Source organism: Hypanus sabinus, chromosome 10 (assembly GCF_030144855.1).
Source record: "Hypanus sabinus isolate sHypSab1 chromosome 10, sHypSab1.hap1, whole genome shotgun sequence".
In the NCBI taxonomy this organism is placed as follows: Eukaryota; Metazoa; Chordata; class Chondrichthyes; order Myliobatiformes; family Dasyatidae; genus Hypanus; species Hypanus sabinus.
Window position 1 is genome coordinate 92,955,766 of NC_082715.1, and position 21,149 is coordinate 92,976,914.

The window sequence follows — 21,149 nt, forward strand, 5'->3', positions numbered from 1 at the left end:
TCTGACTAATGCCTTGTAAAGCCTAAGCATCACATCCTTGCTCTTTTATTCCAGTCCTCTCAAAGTGAATGTTAACATTGCACTTATCTTCCTTACTACTGATCAACCCCTAAGTTAATTTCTAGAGAATTCTGCACAAGGACTGCCAAGTCCATTTGTACCTACGATTTCTGAATTTTCTCCCCATTTAGAAAATAATCTGTACCTTTATTCCTTTTACTGAAGTGCATGACCATATGTTTCCATAAACTCCTCCATCTGCCACTTCTTTGCTCATCCTCTCAATCTGTACAAGTTCTTCTACTAATTCCCTGCTTCCTCGACTCAAGCTGTCCCTCTACCTATCTTTGTATTGTCCGCAAATTTATTCACAAAGCCATCAATTCCATCATCCAAATCATTAACATATAGCATTAAAAGAAATGGTCCCAACACCAACTTCTACAGAACACCATTTGTCACCGACAGCCAACCAGAATAGATCCCCTTTTCTCCAACTATTTGCCCCCTGCCAGTCAGCCAATCTTCAATCCATGCTAGTATCTATCCTGTAGTACCATTGCCTCTTATCTTTTTAAGCTTCCTCATGTGCAGCACCTTGTCAAAGGCCTTCTGAAAATCCAAATAACCAACATCCACTGACTCTCCTTCGTCTACCCTATTTGTTATTTCTTCAAAGAATTCCAACAGATTTGAATGGGAAGTTTTCTCCTTCAGGAAACCATGCTGGCTTTGGCCTATTTTATCATGTGCCTCCCTGAATTCTGAAAGTGGATCTTTCATAACAGACTCCCACATCTTCCCAACCACTGATGTCAGACTAATTGGCATATAATTTAAAAAGCAAACATGAGGAAATCTGCAGATGCTGGAAATTCAAGCAACACACACAAAATGCTGGTGGAACACAGCAGGCCAGGCAGCGTCTACAGGGAGAAGCACTGATGACGTTTCGGCTGAGACCCTTCGTCGGGACTAACCGAAAGGAAAAATAGTAAGAGATTTGAAAGTGGGGGGGGGGGGGATGCGAAATGATAGGAGAAGACCGGCGGGGGTGGGGTGAAGCTGAGAGCCGGAAAGGTGATTGGCAAAAGGGATACAGAGCTGGAGAAGGGAAAGGATCATGGGACGGGAGGCCTCGGGAGAAAGAAAGGGGAAGGGGAACACCAGAGGGAGATGGAGAACAGGCAGAGTACTGAGCAGAGAGAGAAAAAAAAGAGGAAGGGGAAAAAAACTAAGTATATCAGGGATGGGGTTAGAAGGAGAGGAGGGGCATTAACGGAAGCTAGAGAAGTCAATGTTCATGCCATCAGGTTGGAGGCTACCCAGCCGGTATATAATGTGTTGTTCCTCCAACCTGAGTGTGGCTTCACCTTGACAGTAGAGGAGGCCATGGATAGACATATCAGAATGGGAATGGGACGTGGAATTAAAATGTGTGGCCACTGGAAGATCCTGCTTTTTCTGGCGGACGGAGCGTAGGTGTTCAGCAAAATGGTCTACCCGTCTGCGTTGGGTCTCACCAATATATAAAAGGCCACACTGGGAGCACCGGGCACAGTATACCACACCAGCCGACTCACAAGTGAAGTGTCAACTCACCAGGAAGGACTGTCTGGGGCCCTGAATGGTGGTGAGGGAGGAAGTGTAAGGGCAGGTGTAGCACTTGTTCCACTTACAAGGATAAGTGCCAGGAGGGAGATCAGTGGGAAGGGATGTGGGTGGGGACGAGTGGACAAGGGAGTCGCGTAGGGAGTGATCCCTGCGGAAAGCAGAAAGAGGAGGGTAGGGAAAGTTGTGCTTGGTAGAGGGATCCCTTTGGAGGTGGCGGAAGCATATAATTTCCTTTCTTCTGACTCCCTCCCTTCTAAAAGAGTAGATTGACATTTACACTTTTCCAGTCCTCAGGATCCATACCAGAATCAAGTGATTCTTGAAAGATGATTACTAATGCCTCCACAGCTTCTTCAGCTACCTCTTTTAGAACTGAGGTGTGGTCCATCTGGTCTAGGTGACTTAACTACTTCAAACCTTTCAGCTTCCCAAGCATCTTCTCCTTAGTAATTGCAACTACACTCCTTCCCCTGACATTGTTGAATTTCTGCATACTGCATTCTCTCTTCCACAGAAACTCCAGGGATTGTTGTTCTACCATCATCCCTGCAAGTGCCCCCTTTCAATCAACTTTGGCCAGCACCTCTCTCATGCCTCTGTAATCCCCTTAATCCACTGTAATACTGATACATCTGATGCTAACTTCTCTCTCTCAAACTGCAGGGTGAATTCTATCATCTTATATCATTGTCTCTCAAAGCTTCCCCTTCTCTAAGCTCCCTAATGAAATCTGGTTCATTACACAATACCCAATTCAGAATCGCCTTTTCCCTAGTGGACTGAACTACAAGCTGTTCTAAACAGCCATCTTGTAGGCGTTCTATAGATTTCCTCTCTTAGTATCCAGCACTAACACAATTTTCCTAGTCTATTTCCTAGTCTATTGAAATCTGCCACGACTATCGTAACATTGCCCTGATTACATGCCTTTTCTACTTCTTGGTGACATTTACATTCCACATCCTGGTTACTGTTAGGAGGTCTGTATATCACTCCTATCAGGGTCTTTTTACTCTTGCAGTTTCTAAACTTTATCCATAGGTATTCAATATCTTCCAATCCTTTGTCACGTCTTTCTAGGAACTTGATTTAACTTTTTACCAACAGAGCCTCCCCACCCTGTCTGCCTAGCTGCCTGTCCTTTTGATACAACGTGTAGCCTTGGATGTTAAGCTCGCAACTATGATCTTCTTCCAGCCAGTCTCAGTGACACCTATAGTGTCATACAAGCCAATGTCTAACTGTGCAACAAGAACACTTAGATTCTTCCATACACTTTGTGCATTCACATATGATTTCTTCAGTTCTGTATTCAACACCCATTGTGGTTTTGCCTCCATGTTACACTATACCTTATCCATTGAATGCAACTTTGCCCTGTCATCTGCCTAAACATCCACACCGTTTCATTACACACTACATTGTCTTGTATACCAACTGCCCCATCCTCGGTCCTATCAGTCCAGTCCCATCATCCTGTGGTTTTACCCCTCCCCACAGCTCTTGCAAAGCTGCCTGCAAGGATAATGGTTCCCTTTGGGTTCAGGTGTAACCTGTCCTTTTTGTGCAGACCATACCTTCCCCAGAAGAGATCCCAATGATCCAGAAATCTGAAACCCTGTCCCCTGCACCCGTTCCTCAGCCATTTGTTCATCTGTACTACCATCCTACCCTTGTCCCAACTAGCATGTGGAACTGGGACTGTCTGAGACATTCTCAACCTTATCACCTGGAAGGCAACACACTATCCTGGCCTCTCTTTAAAGGCCGCAGGATCGAGCCTCCTGTTACTATCAGTCTGCCTGACCTTACCTTTCCCTGCTGAGCCTCAGAGCTGGATGCAGTGCCACTGGCATGCTGCTGCTGTGCCTGATAAGTCACCCCCTCCCTCAGCAGTGCCCATAGGGGTATACTTGTTGCTGAGGTGAATGGCCACAGGGAACCCCTGCACTGACTATTACTCCTTTTAGTTCACCACCTCAGTAAAAATCTCATCAATGAATAACATACTCTGATGCCCGTATTACCTCAGAGAAGGCATTCAGCCCATTAAGCCCTTGCTAGCTCCCAGCAGAACAATCAAAACCTCCTCAATTTATTACCCTGTCACCTTGCAACTGACTCACTCTCTCACGTGTCTCCTTTTTATGTTCCTTTGCCAGTTACCTCCATTTAGTGGCAACTCACAGAAGGCAATTAAACCATCATCTTATTTTTTGGATGTGGTAAGAAATCAAAGCATCCAGGGAATTTTACAACATCTTGACTGAACCTGCAATCTCCATACAGATGGAACCCAAGGTCAAAATCAAATTTGGATCTGTTAAACTGTGTGGTCACAACATTATAAATTATCCCAGGCAAATGCTTTTTAAATAAATGAATACATTTGCTGCATCTTTGGCATGACAGATCATATGAACTCATTTGCATTGTATATCTTCTATAGTGCTTAGATTGTATAAAATAGGGCAAAGTAAAAGCTGAACAGGGACAGTTATTTATTGGACACAAGGCACAATGCATATGGATGTGTCTTGCTTTAGAAAAGTGTTGGAAATGGATTGCACGGTGGTGGGGGGGGGGTGTTTCAAATTCTGTTAGCTTATCATTTATTCTGAGCATTTGTGACCATCCTCAGTTCTCCAGTTATTATATTGTAGTGTGTGCAGGCTTTAATTGTAAAAGGTTACAAAAATCTACTCTACCCAAGTGATAATAAACATTTAGGTTTAAGAGAATTTAATACAATTTTTTTTTATTCAGATCATAAAGACCAATGGCATGTAATCTGAACATTAGAGCATAGAACTGTATAAAGAAAAAGTCATTAGAAACCTATCCAGCTTTCTCAAGTTGATGTGCTAAATTTCAGTGTGAGCCTATTTTGGACTGTGTCCCTGCTGCATATACTCAATGTATCATTAGTAAGCTCTAATCATATAGCAGATGCCCAAAACAATATCCATTCCTTATTTTACTGAAGTTACTATATCTCTGGGTCAAAACTTAATTTCTTCTTTTATTTAGTGTGGTGAGCAAGATAAAATGTATTGTCCGTACCTATTGTTCTTTGTGAAGGTTCCAGTTAGTTGTGTCATGAAACTACTTTCATAATTTTATTGGGTAGAAAATTACAGGAGTTAGATCGTGACAGTTTGTTCAAGAAAAGATTGTATGTGATTTGGAGGGAAAATTGTGGGTGATGATGGTTCCACACTTTGGTGTCTTTCTGCTGCTTTTATTCAAATACATTTAATTACTAGCATAAAATTTACCTTATACACAAAAGATGTTTTTCTTTTCTGAATACCTGAGATTGTTGAATGTATTTCCAGTAACCTTCAGGGAAACTATCAACCAATGTTACCTGAGGAAATGCAACTTTTGGTGTGATTTATGTCCTAAAATAATGCAGATATAGTCTTATGTTTGAAGATGTAACAATATCCCATCCATGATCAATGGCATAATTCCCATTGACTTTGGGAGTGATCTAGAGTCAAGATCAGATTTGTTATCAATGATATTTCTGGCATGAAATTTGTTGTTTTGCACACTTGTACATGCAAAGACATAAAATTACTATAAATTACCAAGGAAAATATATGGTGCAATTAAAAGGAAAAGTAAGGTGGTGTTCAGGGATTCATTAGTGTGGAGAATACCAAAGGGACCTGGTCATTAAAGTGTCGCAGCCTTCATCCGCCAGGGTGAGAACGGATCACTATCCTCTGTTTACTCTTTATTTGGGATGCCTGCTCTGAATACAGCTTTAGTTGATCCTAATTACAGGGGCAGTTATCAACAATAAGCAATGAGCTATCCAACGTCCTGGAGTTGGTGGACCTTCCATGTGGGTGGGTGGATGGAGGAATGGAAGGTGTTGCTTTGCTGTCGGTGATTTGGTACTTCTTGTGTTCTGTTTTGCTGCTTCCTGTGTTGTTCTGCTGGGCTTTGTAAGCATGCTGCAAGCATGATTGATAAGTTTGTGGCCTAAGGTAGAAGGAGTCTATTTTAAGAAACCTAGCACATTCATTTTTCAACATAGTCCCCTCCTACATTTATACACTTAGTCCAGCGATCTTGGAGAAAATGGATCTTGGACCTCCAGAAGGTGTCCACAGATGGGTGATTGATGTTCGTGGCCTAAGGGAGAAGGAGATGAGTTATTAACTTTAAACTTTCTGCATAATCACTCAAAGAGTTGACCTGCATGTGTATGTAATGAGAGCTGATAATTCATCTCCTTCTACCTTAGGCCACAAACTTATCAATCACCCCTTGTATGTTGATGCTGGAATGTGTGGTAACACTGCAGGCTGCCCTCAGCACATCCCGATGTTGTGTTGTTAACACAAATGACACATTTCACTGTATGTTTGAATATACATGTGATAAATACATATGAATATGAATTTGAATCTCATTGATAAAACCCAGTAAGTTTGGATGGTATGGATTTAACCAACATAAAGAAATAAAAATGGAAAAGTAGAAATACATCAATGTCACCTGCTATGCTTCGGTTCTGCCACAGGGATGGATTTGTGCAGAGGACAGGTTGCAAAGAATGACTGCATATTTCTTACTTTCACAGGACTTCATTTTGTCATGTCAAGGGAGAAGAAATGAACTGCACAGAAGGAATTCAGATGAGAGAGAAATATGTTCAGCACATGTAGTTCAGGCAAGTCTAATGAAAGGCAACAAGAAAGCAATACTGACAGGCAGAAAGTGCTTTCGATTTACAGAGCAAAAATGATTGAAAATGGGATTTCATAAAACACTTCTGATAGAACGTTTTAAAACCAAGTAATAGGGGCCTGATAACTTTGGAGTTTAGTGGCTTGTAAAGCACTGTGACGCTAAATTCTGCTGTACTTGTACCACATTTTTTAATTTACTAACTAATTGCCAATAAACCACTTTAGAATAATAGCATATTGTCATCTGGATTGAGCTCTTAATATAAAGCAGCTTTATGTAGGGGATTAGAACTGAGAGGGGTGATCAAAGATTTGCTGGAAAGATTGGTTTTGTGCAATTATTTTAAAATATGTTGGGTGTACAGAAATAGCAGAATAACTCGCTTTCTTTACTCAAAACATAAACATAAGAGATTCTTCACATGTTGGAAATCCACAGTAACTTACATAAAACACAACAGGTCGGGCAGGATCTACTGAGAGGAATAAACAGTCAACATTTTGGATCAAGTCTCTTCATCAAGACTTAAACATATTGAAGTTTTATTCAAAACTTTATTTACTTTTCAAAACAAATCTGTAGAGAGATCACTTGTATCCATCCAGCAGAGAAGGTTCTATTTATTTATTTAGAGATACAGAGTGGAATTAGTCCTTCTGCTCAATGAGCTGCACTGCCCAGCAGCTCACCTTTTGAACACTAGCCTAATCACAGGACAATTACAATGACCAATTAACCTACTAACTGGTATGTTTTTAACTGTGAAAAGTAAGTGGAGCATCCAGAAGAAATCCATGTGGTGCACAGGGACAACGTACAGTGCAGAATCCTTACAGATAGAGCCAGGATTGAACTCCCCACTCCGGAATGCCTCAAGCTGTAATAGTGTTGTCCTAATGGCTACAGTACCGTGGCACCCCTAAATTAGTTCAGTATTTCAAGGAAAGGGCTTCACACACAGTCTTACACAAAAATATTGACCCGGAGTTATGCACTCAGGACTCTGGAATACACAAACACTAACTCACTAGAAAATATATCAGGAATGTGCTTTTGAGCTTCTCATTCTACCCCACCATGCAATATGATAGTGACTGACCTATTCCCTGCATCAGCTTCTCTTCTGTGTCAGTTCCACATCATCCTCAACTTGATCTTTCAAAACTGTACCTACCTCATGTCTGAATACCCCTTGGTGTGCAGAATTCCAGAGATTTATCACTCTCTGGGAGAAGAAATTCTTGCATACCTCAGTTTTAAATGCCTACCTCCTTGAAATTTAAATAGAAGTCAGACTTGAGCCTACTGAATCAGAGTGTGAAGACAACTACAAATGAATCACAGCTCACAGATAATGAGCAGAAAAATATATACTGTTGTCAAGAAAAGACATTGTTTAAAATGGCAATCAGATGCTCTTCCACTCTAAAGATATGCTGATTAAAATTAAAATGTCATTTGGGGCATAAAACTGAGTGAGCTTTGTGTATTGTTATGCGGCTGCTCGATTAAAAACTGGGGACTATTTCTCTCACACACGCACACACTTACACATCCTGTCTCTCCTACTCTCTCACTCTCTTTCTCTCTATGGTAAATTACACCATTCCCAAGACTAACAATGGGAAGTAAAACGGATTTAGCCGATAAAAGCATATATACTTCACACATAATGAAAGCAGGAGGACTCTGTGAAGCTCGGCAGGTGGTTGTCTAATCATTCAGCTGCCGCCTTTGCTGAATAGAATGGGGAGGACTGACACAGGGACCACTTCAAGCAGGGAAGGCTTTCACCATTGCCATCTTATCTTCTGTTACAGACACAATCGTTGTAGTTCTTTGGAGGATTGATTAGGAAGGATGCCATTAGTGGTACCAACAGCATAAGGAATTAGGCTGTAGTGAATCAGGTTGAATTAATCTGAGAAACACTTGCCCTAATTTGTTGTAAAAATAGTAGAAGAGGTGCAAATTCAGCTGAAATTGCTATTTCTGCTAAAACCCTGTTATTTTATCTTTAAAGAAGCAGATTTTGAGAACAATGCTTGTTTCATTAGGGAAGTCAATTTGCAGGTAGTTTGTTCGATCATGATGAAGGGTTTTAAAAAGATGGGACTTATTTATTCCAAAGATTGCCTTGTCAATAATTTAGCAATCTTGCACTTCCCTGTTGCCATGGAAATATTAAAAAATGACCAAGACCATCTTGTTCACCTCACAACCATCCAGATGTCTGCAAGATTTTTGCATTCAGTAAGAGCAGACCATTTATGACAACTGATTCTGCTTTAGTCAGAGAGTGGTAAATCTGTGGAATTTGTTGTCAACATTGGCTGTGTAGGCCAAGTCATTGGGTGCATTTAAGGTAGAGATAGATAGGTTCTTGATTAACCAGGGCATCAAAGGGTATGGGGAGAAGGCAGTGGAGTGAAGATGACTCGAGAAATTGGATCAGCCCTTGATTGAATGGTGGAACAGACTCGATAGGCTGAATGGCTGACTCTGCTGAAATTCATGCTTCATTTAATCTACCTGTGGTCTTGTACATTACTAAAGGTAGTTAAACATCTGTTTAATTAAATGGAGTGGGTAGAGTGTGGGGCTGAGCATAGGTTTCTATCTTCAACCCTCCTGACAGTGCCTCCTCCAAGCACCATTTTCTCTTCAGCCAGGTGCACAGATTCTGGTTCCATCCCACCCTGCCCATTTCATCTATTTTATCTCATGATAACCAGTGCTAGGAGTACTGAGGGTGAAAAATTTGCCTCGTAAGTACTACTGGAATATTATTTTGCAATATGTCCTCACACTCACTTGGGATTCCTAAGTTCACCTACAAGAAAGTTGCACCATAGCTCCTTTTGCCCATTCATTTTTTATAAAAATATCTTCATCTATGAGTAGCACAGTAAGCAGTTGATACTAGTACAGTAATTTAGAGAGAGGATTTCAACCCACACGTATATAGTGCATAGATTGTGCATGTTATTGAGGTTAATGCTCTGCACACCCCAACCACTTCTGATTTAGATTACATAAAAGGACTCTGCATTGTCCAGGAATCATTTTGACTTTGGACAATTGTATTCCAGTTGGCTTTTATGCATTTTTATGATTATTATGTCCCTTAAAATCATCATTTTAAACACAAGCCTTTATTGCTTGTTGTATCTCCTTGGAGATATAAATAAAGCTCCCAAATGCAGTTGTCTGTTAAGGGAACACCTGGGGACTCTTGAGGATTAGCACACATACTGTTGCCTTGGTTACTTCAGCTGGTGGTGTACAGTTAAGGTAGGCTTTATGCAGATGGAGTTGTAAATGATCATTAATTTGCATGCATGTAACTGCGACAATAAATTATCTTTTTTTTCTGAAGGCTTTGCCTGGGCATTACAATCAAACTGATATGTGCTGCTGTTCCAGAAAAGGATAAAACAGTATATTTTCTTACGTTAAATGAATTAGAAGATATTAATCTCATGTTTGCATTCCTACTGCAAACATGAGATTCCGACTGATGCTGCTAGCTATGATTTACTGGGATAACACCATCCCAATGTGCTTTCCCTACTGCTCACTTGTTTCACGATTGTATAAGGGAAGGCCGAAGATCACAACGTCTGCAAGACAAATCAGATGAACCCCAGGCCTGTGGGCCATAATAAGGGAAGATGCTAGTTCTGTGCTTAAAACAAATTCAACATTCTTCCAGAGTAAACTGTCGTTTTGATTGTGTTAAACTTTATCATGAGTAGTTCCCATAATGATGGACCACACTGGTGAAATTTATCTTACAAATATTAAGGAGAAGTGGGTCTAAAGTGCAATGTCAATCTTGAAGTAAGTAAATAAAGTAATAGTGAGTAAAGGTCGCAATGTATTCTGTGCTTGTGATAATGTTTTTGAGGCCTTGCTAAAACATAAAAAATAAGAGGAAAAATAAGCTACTACAACCTTCAAACCTGCCCCACATTTCCTTGCTGATCTTTGCTGGCCTTAACTTCTCTTCTATTCTAGATCCCTCTGTTTTTAAGAGTGGAAATCCTCCTTGTCCTTATCTGAAAATTCCAGGAGTGAGACATAAGCTCTGATGATGTCAGACTCAGTCAGACGGTTATATACGTTCTCAAATTCCACAGGAAAAGTCTGGAGGTCTGCTGCTCTAAGGAAGGGGTACCCTTTGTCTGTTTGTAATTGGCTGCTCTCTGCCCATTGTCTCCCAGTCAGAGCTGAGTTAGTTATTTTCAAATCTGAGTTCACTATGCTAGTGGAGTGGTGTTGAGGTATGTCACTGCTGGGACATGAGGGCCCACCTAACCCATAGTCCTGACCACTGACCACTGGCTCCAATGCCCAGTTATTGTCCACACACCAGGTCCAACATTCCTGACTGCCTAACACACACGATGAACCAATAGCACTCCAGGTCCACCTTCCCAAATCCAGTCACTGCTGTATACCTGCTCTATGTTACTGAACATGACGCAAAATGCACATCCAGCTCAAGTCCTAACCCCAGCTCTACCTGCACGCTTTACTCATGTTCCCAAACTTCCATCATCACCTCACTTGCACCCCACATTCCCAAGCTCCAGCTCTGCCCCTATAACTTGCCCTTATGGCTGCCATCACTCCCCTGTCCCCAGCTTGATCTTCACACTTTCTCAACTACTTACTTTGAACCTTTGTTCTCAATTCCACTAATATACCAAACTTATACCCTCAACATGTAAGAACTAATCTGAAAGGCACAGAACCTGAAAGAGCAAAGCAATGAGTTGAATGATGGTGTCTGTAGATTAAAAGCTGATTATACTATCATCTGTTAAGTTATTTTCTGCAGAACTAACAATGAGGTTGGCTTATAAGAATTCAGTAATCTTAGCATAGAAGTATGGATATTTGCCCAAGAACATTTACTATAAATTAGCTATTTCCAAAAAGCAATTCACTATGATTGCAGCTCCATTATCAGAAAAGACTATTGCGGTGTAAAACTGACCTAGATTCAAATAGAGGACCTGTTCACTGAGATTTCTCGCCATTTGTGCAACATGCTCAGAAAGACATAGGAATAACTTGATTGTTATTGCGTGGCATAAGCATAACTTGAAAAGCATCAAGCCTGAAATAATACTTATTGCCATATACTAATGCCATGAAGGAGGAAAAAATAAAATTCATTTTCATACATGGGCAGCTGGAATTTAAAGCAATTTACAAAATACAAGCAGAGAAATACACTATAGGTCAGGCAGCATCTATGGAGAGAGAAGGAAAGGGAAGATTTCAGAATAATGTCTCTCTCTCTCTCTTTCTGTCCTATTTTACCCACTATGCTCATTTGGAGGATAAACTGAACTTGGTTTAATATTTCTTCCAAATGGCAAGGCCTCTGACAACGCAGCATTCAGTAGTTGGCAACTATTGGCAATTATACACAATTGGCAACTCAGAATTCATAATGAAGCTAATAGAATTTTAATCTGATTTTGAATTCCAGTTGCCATTACTGGGTCACAAGACATACAGAAGATTCCAATACATCCATTTTAGGCCATGCGTTTAGAACTTATCTCCAACTAATACAGATTAACTGGTTTTCTGAATGCTAGTCAAAACTGTTTTGCGATGAACCTCAGGAGAATGTCAGATTATTGGGCAAGTAGATTAACCATTGCAGATTTTGTCTCGTGAGATGGTACATCCACTTAATCTATTGCCCTATCTCCTAGAGTCTCTTTCTGAGATCCTCTAGACATGGCAGTAGAAGCTCAAAGGAATCCACACGAGGCTGAGCATTCATCAAATACACTAGCATCCATCTGTTGAAGCTGAGAGCTCACCTGCTCTTTCAAACCACTGCACATGTAAAACTGGCAGCTTGAAGCAGTCAGAAGCATTTTTCACTGAAATGTAAATCTGCAGCAGCCATTTGATTATATTATTAGTCTATGGCCTTCTTGATCCTCCTGAAGGGAATTTTGTGGCCTAGACCCAATATCTCTGATCATTTATCTAATATGAGAAAGTAAGCATACATTTTAAAATCATGATTTGAATAAGGAGCAAGGCAATGGTTAAGTACTGCACCTGTGGATGAGTCTGCAGGTCCCAAAATGGCCTCCACATCCACAAAACCAAAGTGGAATCAAACGATTTTGCAGAAGTCTTAAGAAATAAATATTTCTTATGAAACTGCAGTTGAAGGATTAGATTTTAGATTAGAATTGGAAACTCACTTTTCAGTTATTACAGGGTAAAATCATAAAGAATGAGAGGTTTTTAAAAACTTGAAGGACAAAACACCTACTTTTGCCTCTATTTCCTCTTGAACAGTAAAAATGACACAAAATAGTCATTTTATTAGAGCTATAACGTCTGTGGCATTACTACTAGTTCTTAAAATCAGAAATATGAAAGAGAAATTTGTATTGATATAACTCTTGTTCATGAGAATCTGATACAGAGGGAAATAGTGCTGTTGGACAAGTTAAATAAAATCAACTTACACAATGAGAATCAGATCAAGGCAGAACATTCAGCTGCTGGTGATCCACTCTCTAAGAAGAGAAGTAGTTCTTTTATTTCTTTCAGTCACAGAGTTGTACTTTGTCTCCATGTATATCCATGGACCATCCGTATTTCTCAGGTATTCATAGAAACATAGAAAACTTATAGCACAATACAGGCCCTTCAGCCCACAAAGCTGTGCTGAACATGTCCTTACTTGAGAAATTACCTAAGGTTACCCATAGCCCTCTATTTTTCTAAGCTCTATGTACCTGTCCAAGAGTCACTTAAAAGACCCTATTGTATCTGTCTCCACCACCGTTGCCAGTAGCCCATTCCACGCATTCACCACTCTCTGCGTAAAAAACTTACCCTGACATCTCCTCTGTACCTACTTCCAAATACCTTAAAATTGTGCCCTCTCATGTTAGCCATTTCAGCCTCGGAAAAAGCCTCTGACTATCCACATGATCAATGCCTCTCATTATCTTATATACCTCTATCAGATCACCTCTCATTCTCTGTCACTCCAAGGAGAAAGGGCCGCGGTCACTCACCTGTTCTCATAAGGCATGCTCCCCAATCCAAGCAACATCATTGTAAATTTCCTCTGGATCCTTTTTATAGTTTCCACATCCTTCCTGTAGTGAGTGACCAGAACTGAGCACAGTACTCCAAGTGGGGTCTGACCAGGGTCCTATATAGCTGTAACATTACTTCTCGGCTTTTGAACTCAATCCCACAGTTGATGAAGGCCAATGCACCATATACTTTCTTAACCACATAGCCAACCTGCGCACCAGCTTTGAGTGTCCTATGAACCTGGACCCCAAAATCTTTCTGATCCATCACACTGCCAAAAGTCATACCATTACTATATTCTGCCATCATATTTGACCTACCAAAATGAACCACCTCACTCTTATCTGGGTTGAACTCCATCTGCCACTTTTCATTTAAGACAAATCTTTAAAATACTCAAACTGTTAACTGTTTCATTGTTTTACAGATGCTGATTCAACTTTACAGCATTTGTTGTGTTTATATTCATTATTGAACAAGTTTATTTACTTATTTGATTTGTATTATGATTGTCAATGACGGATTAATATTCACACAATTTTCTCCTTGTTCTATCTTTTTAAGCAGTTTTGTACTTATTGATAAATTTTAAAACAAAATGTTTTTATAGCTTTTATCATTTTGTTCTATCTCTCTATATATCTTTGTCAGTAGCAAGGATCTGTGCTATCTTTGTACTTTTTTCTATAGTTTTTTGTTAAGCCTTACTTTTTCAATATTGCATTGCTATTGCTAGGTGTAAAATACACTTGCCGGTGAGGAGCATCCACTATCTTTATGTTACATTAGACTAAAGATTAAGATTAGCTTTATTTGTCACATGTGCATTGGAACATTGATACATACAATGAAGTACGTTATTTGCATCAAATCAAATGAGCAAGGGTTGTTCTTGGAGCCTACAAGTGTTGCCATGCTTTCGGCACCAACATAGTGTCTCCACATCTCACTGGCCTTAACCGTATATCATTGGAGTATGGGTGAAAATTCGGCCTGGAAAGAATGTACAAGCTAACTCCTCACAGGGAATGTGGGGAATTAAACCCCGATCGGTGAATGCTGGCATTACAAAGTGATGTGCTAACCATTATGCTGCTGTGTCACCCCTCCCTGTTTTTTAATACTTCACATTAATTTGTTGTTCATTTACCAATTAATAGATTTCTCCATTTACTATTGGAAATGTCAGTCTCATTGGATTGAAGTTAACTTTCCATTGTAGTAATTTTTTTATCCTTGTTAATATGGTATAGAAAGCAATAATATGATATAAAATATACACCACCTTTCAGATCCTATTTTGATTTAAATATTTGCTGAGGCTTTTAATTAAACTAATTTGTTATTATTATCATCACTCCTTGTTGGTTCTGAAAATATGATGCCAAAATTCTGAAAATTTCTGACAGGTAACTCACTCTGGCACCAGGTATCTACCAAACCAATTGAAGAACTTCTGAAGTCCCTTTATTAATACTTCTATCTTGGTGTAAAGCAACCTAACATGGTTCAAGAGTTTTGTTCAAATTTACAATTATCTTTGAGGTGAACCTAATTTTATGCCAAAACTGAATGCAACATTGCTTCACAATATCAAAAAAAGTAAATCCAAGGACAAGTATATGAAGAATGGGTCAATGCACTTCCGGGAAGCACAATGAGAGATCACAAGATGACACCTTGTGAGAAGAAATAAACAAGCTTGTAAAACTGGTTGTATTGTTAAAACGTATTTATGAATATGTTAAAATTTGTGTATACTACAAACTGATAAAAGGTAACACTTCTAATAGATGGGCATCAGAGGAACAGTTGGAGTGTCAAACAACAACACACCCAAAATGCTGGTGGAACACAGCAGGCCAGGCAGCATCTATAGGGAGAAGCACTGTCGACGTTTCGGGCCAAGACCCTTCGTCAGGACACAAGTGGAGTGTCAAGCAGGAACGTAGATAAAGTGTAAGAGACAGAAAAATTAATATTGATTTGTTCGTCATTCAGAGTGTTGCAGAATTCACCACCAAGAACAGAGGCTGAAATTGAACAAAATGCAAACTCTGTGGCCACATTATTAGTACAACTGTGCACGCCTGCTCGTTAAAGTAAATATCTAAATAGCTGATCACATGGCAGCAACTCAATACAAACCAGGTCAAGAGGTTCAGTTATTGTTCAGACCAAACTTCAGAATAGGGAAGTAATATAATCTAAGTGACTTTGACTGTGGAATGACGGTTATTGCCAGATTTGGTGACTTGAGTATCTCATGAACTGCTGACCTCCTGGGAATTTCATGCACAACGGTCTCCAGAATTTACAGAGAATGGTGCAAAAAAACATTAAAAAACATCTAGTGAGTGGCAGTTCTGTGGGCAAAAATGCCTCAATAATGAGCGAGGTCAGAGGAGAATAGTCAGGCGGGTTCAGGAAGGTGAAAGTAACTCAAATCACTATGTATTGCCGCAGTGGTGTGTAACAGAGCATCTGTGAAAGTATATGTTGCACCTTGAAGTGGATAGGCTACGGCAGCTGCCACTTTATTAGTTGCAAGCGTTACCTAATAAAGTGGCCATTGAGTGTAGATTACAATATGAAAATGGATGAAGAAAACAGGATGGTAAAGACATGGAAAAGCTCAGGTGAAGTTAACTAAAATTTAGTACACACGGAACCTGATAAATTTCTATTATATATCTCCAAAATTCTGTCAAAAATGTGAAAGCAAAATTAATTGCAAATAGTCAATGAGCTATGTAATATGTGAGGAGAAAGGAAAAGAAGTTAACATTTCAGGTCAATTAATTTTCATAAGTACAAAGCACTTAACTTGTGAAAATCTATAGGGCAAAGCAACTGTTTACTTTCACTATTTCAGTAGATTTAATGTCAGTGAGTATGAAATTTCAGTGATGTAAATTTATAGTAATTATTAATTTTATTTTGAATGGAGGTAATTCTGGTTCTGCAGAAGTAAAGGGGAGCTGTACACAAACATACATAGGGTGTTGAAGGTGGAATCTAATATTGATCCAATAGTGAATCATTTAAGATATTACTTTGTAAATTTATTTCTCCTTTGTGGTCTGTATTATTTATTTGGCCAACAAATTCATACCTCTGTTTCAATTATTGTGAGGCACAATCTTCCTCATTTCAGTTGATGTATTTGTGTGGACTCAGTAATACCTACTGAGTGCAGGTGTTGAGACACCTGCTTCTATTTGTGCTTAAATTTATAGATTATTGAAGCTGAAGTTACTATAGTGTGATATGAATCAAACTCTAGATTACAAGGGCCCTTCAATTTATGAATGTTTAATGAATAACTTTGTGCTATACCATTGACTTCTTACAGCACACATCCATAAATTAAACGCTTTACTTTTGCATATCTTGAAAGCTTGTCAGTCGTCACACATAATTCGATCTTACACTTCCACCCTATTTTTGTCTCCTTTGAGATAGTCGAGGTCACAGTATCAGAGTTTGTCATCATTTACTCAAGGTTGCTTCAAATGCTCCAGCAGTTTGCATCTCCTCTAAGATTACAGCTTGACTAAACTGTACATAACTAATATAAGTGAAAACAATAACCAGTTGGTTTAATAAACGTAACAGCCTTAGATGGAATGGATGTGGACAGGATGTTTCCTATGGTGGGTTGGGAGGAGGGGTCTAGACCCAGAGGGCACAGCCTTGGAATACAAGGAAATTCCCTTAAAACAGAGATGAGGAGGAATTTCTTTAGCTAGAGGCTGTTGAATTTGTGGAATTCATTGTCGGAGGTGGCTCTGGTGGCGAAGACTGTGAGTATATTCTTAGGGGAGGTGTCAAAGGTTATGGGGAGAAGGCAGGAGAATGGGATTGAAAGGGATAATAGATCAGCCATGATAGAGCAGATTTGATGGGCTGAATGGCCTAATTCTGCTCCTATGTCTGATCTGCATTGTGTGTTGTGAAGGTGTGAGATGTTATAATAGAGTGAATAGAAATCTTGAAAATAAAGTTACGACTGCTGCTTACATGAAAAGCTGTGAATTACTAACAGGAGTAATCATAGAAACACCTCAAACTGAGTCCAACATTCAACAAAATGTTGATTGATCTGATTGCAACCAACATTCTGCATTTCCTCCTCCTCACGATAACAAGTTGTATAATGAGATTCTTTCTCACAGAAGATTTTGCTTCCATTAGCCTTTCAGGAAGAGTGATCAAAGATTCATGACCCTCAGAGAGAGAAAAAAATATCCCCATATTTGACTGAAATGGATGAGTACTTACTGTGAGACTGTGACCCATAGTTGCAGATTCGATCACAAGAGAAATTTCCATTCCAACTTCATTCTGCCAAGGTTCTCAGAATCTTGCACACTGCATCTGGTAAATCTCCTAAAAAAGTAAATTATATCTTAAGATTTAATTATTAATAACATGAAGTTTATGATTTCGGACACTTGCAGTAATATATATTTCATTGTTTCGATTTATTTGACCTACGTTCAGCTCTAGAATGTAACCAGACTTTTAATACTTGAAGTGCCTTATAATATACAATTTTTTCAGGAATGCACATTAGTCACTCTCCAGGCTGCAAACCAAGTGTTTCTCAGAGGATATTCACTCATATAATTTTTTCAATGGAGGAGCAGTATTGGGTGAGGCAAGATGCAGAAGGCATCAACTCATTCATACAGATGACCTGCTGACACAGACCTCTGTCTAGGCATCATTGCCTGTGGCTGTAAAAGACACAATTATACGCAACTTTTCGATCAGAGACTCATTTCATGCTGCTGCGGGAATCTGTGTAAAATCACCCAGGGTGTCTTCGAAACACACATTTAACAGGTAAGTGACAGGCTTTATAGGAAAGGAATTAATCCTGTTTGACGTGACAGCGACATAAAGCTACAATCCGTGTTCTTTGTGCAGTGAGGATCCCCAGATGGCAGGAGACGGTGCCTCGTATCGATTCACTAAATAGACAGCAGAAAGGAATGCCGTTCACTCAAAGAAAAAAATTGTGCATTAGCTGAGGAAGAACCCCTGTCTGAAAACTGGAAGAATTACTGTCTGTTCTTTAATGCAATAATCATGCAAAAGGTGAATTCTCCCTAGCTTAACTGTGTCATATCTGGGTCCAGTGACTCCCAATGCAAAATTGCCCCAGACACCTCCTGGCAAAATTTCCTAAAATATATCCAATATATATCTTTATTGTTTCAGAGTCTTAAGTATTAGTTGTTAATTAGTTATGTTGACACATACAGTATTTGTGTTTACATGAATGGTTAGACTTTTATGTTACTGTGTGCAGGACACTGATGCAAGACTACAGGCCCCTTAATACTATATTATCACTTCATCAATATCCTGGACATAGACACCACAAAATTCAATTTAGTGTGGTTCAGTCACATACGTAATGACATCTTGGATTGTGCTGTGCATATTCCTTAAGTAGTGGAAGAAACTAAAGGTATTCATGGAAATACAAATTGATAATTCACAAAAAGGTTACCTTGTACAAGATTCAGTGATGAGTCTACATTAAGAAGTCTTGCAGCAATGTCCTGTACATAATAACTACAAGACTGTAAGACATTTGAGCACATATTAGGCCATTTGATCCATCAAGTCTGCTCTGCAATTCAACCATAGCTAATTTATTATCCCTCTTAAACCCATTCTTGTGCCTTCTCCCGATAACCTTTGCACCCTTACCAATCAAGGTCCTATCAACCTCTGCTTTAAATATACTCAGTGACTTGGACTCACCAGCAGTCTCTGGTAATGAATTCTGCAAATTAACCACTCTCTGGCTAAAGAAATTCCTTTTCATCTCTATTTCAAAGGGACATCTTTGTGTTCTGAGACTGTGTCCTCTCATTCTAGATTTCCCCACTAAAAATTATAACCTAAATCTTTGCCTGCTGCACTATAGAAAATGCCCTTCATATTAAAAAAACATAATGTTAATGTGGCTTTAGCTAATATTGTGCATATCCGAATGAGATAATGTCTGTTAGAATTATGGAATAAATTAGCCTGATCACTTTACATATCCAAATCCCAGCTTTTATTCACTCAAATGATATGAAGAATCATGAAATATGAAAACATATCTAGGTGCCATTTTAAACAAAATTGTTCCAAATCACCACTGTTGCATTTCATCTCTAGAAAGGTTAACTTTTAATTCATCAGTAAGATCATAAGGATCCAGTCTCATCTCCACTTTATATTGGCAAGGATTGAAAACACGTCTGTTAATAGAAAAATAACAAGACCTTGGGAGCAGACTATCATTACTAAGGTTATAAATGCTTGGGGAAAAGATATTCAGTAACAAACTAGCAGCTTTTTCTGCTACATTAAGAAGAGGAAGAATAGTGGGGGATGGAGATGCCATAGTTGTAACCATCTTCAATAAATGAGATGAATCAGGTTACAGTAACTACAAAAGGGCCTCATCTCTGTTAACATGGGGAAGACTATCACTGGAGTCCACTTCATCTGCTTCTTCTCAGTGGCTGAAGATCTGGTCTTTGGGGCAAATGCCCTAAAAGAGGCACAGTGAATATCATCCTCACCATGTGAAACTATGTGAGAAATACAGAGAGCATCAACAGCCATAATACATGGTCATTTTTGACCTCACAAATTCCCTTGACTGTCAAAGCCACAGCAATAACCAATATGTCCAACACCAGCCCAAACTCAGTGAAGAATCAGAATCAAAACCAGGTTTATCAGCCCTGTCATGAAAGTTGTTGTTTTACAGCAGTAGTACAGGGCAAGACATAAAAATTTCTGGAATTTACTGTAAGAAATATTTTAAAAAATGAATAAGTAGTTCAAAAAGGGAGCAAAATGTGTGGTAGTGTTCACGGGCTTCATGGTCCATTCAGAAATTTAACGCTGGAGGGCAAGAAGCTGTTTCTAAAATTTTGAGTGCATGTCTTTGGGCTTCTGTACCTGCTCCCTGATGGTATCAGTGAGAAGAGGGCGTGTTCTAGATAGCGAGGATCCTTAATGATGGATGCTGCCTCCCTGAGTAACTTGTATCAAGCATTAGACCAAAGCATTTCCAAATTGCTCTTATGGTAATACTACACCTCAGGTCCAACAAGCTTCCTGCTGAAGTGAAGAGCTCAAATTGGAAACAACAATGCAAGATCTCTAGCATCAAGGACATACCACAGCCAGTCATGGAAGAGCTGCACCAGCTTATGTGTATGTTCAGAGAATGGGCTCCATCTTTACTCATTCACTAAAAAAAAATAAGAGGGTGGTTTATGTAAAACATCCACAAAACGTAGACACTCTACCAGTTTGCATCTCCTCTTCAACACTGCCCCCTAACAATAAAGGTGGATTACTTGCCATTCCCCCAGGGTTGCTTCCCAGTAAAAGTAGACCTTAGAGATAATTTTGTTATCTCCTTTATTGTGCTGGGAATAGTACTTTGAGGAATAGAGTACTCAAAGGGCAGGACCCAAAAATCAGTACAAAGAACATGGTTACCGGGTTGCAGCAACCTCTGACCAACTGTATAATTAGAAACTTGGATGACATGGAGTAGGCACCTGAAAAGCACTGCAGAGATACCACCAGCACTTTCTCCACAAGAAGTATAATAGTGAGGTTAATAAGCCAATATCACTCTCAAGCCAATATCATCAGCACTGAGGACTTACTTATATCCAATTATTTCCAAAGGC

General features: G+C 39.4%; 1 long non-coding RNA gene across 1 annotated transcript; it reads right to left on the minus strand.

Annotated features, from left to right (window-relative positions):
* Positions 1-4,483: 4,483 nt before the first annotated feature.
* Positions 4,484-20,699, minus strand: LOC132400310 (uncharacterized). The gene is made up of 3 exons (XR_009514220.1): positions 20,626-20,699; positions 17,707-17,814; positions 4,484-5,763 (listed from the first exon to the last, which is right to left on the minus strand). It is a non-coding gene; the product is annotated as an uncharacterized LOC132400310 (long non-coding RNA).
* Positions 20,700-21,149: the final 450 nt, after the last annotated feature.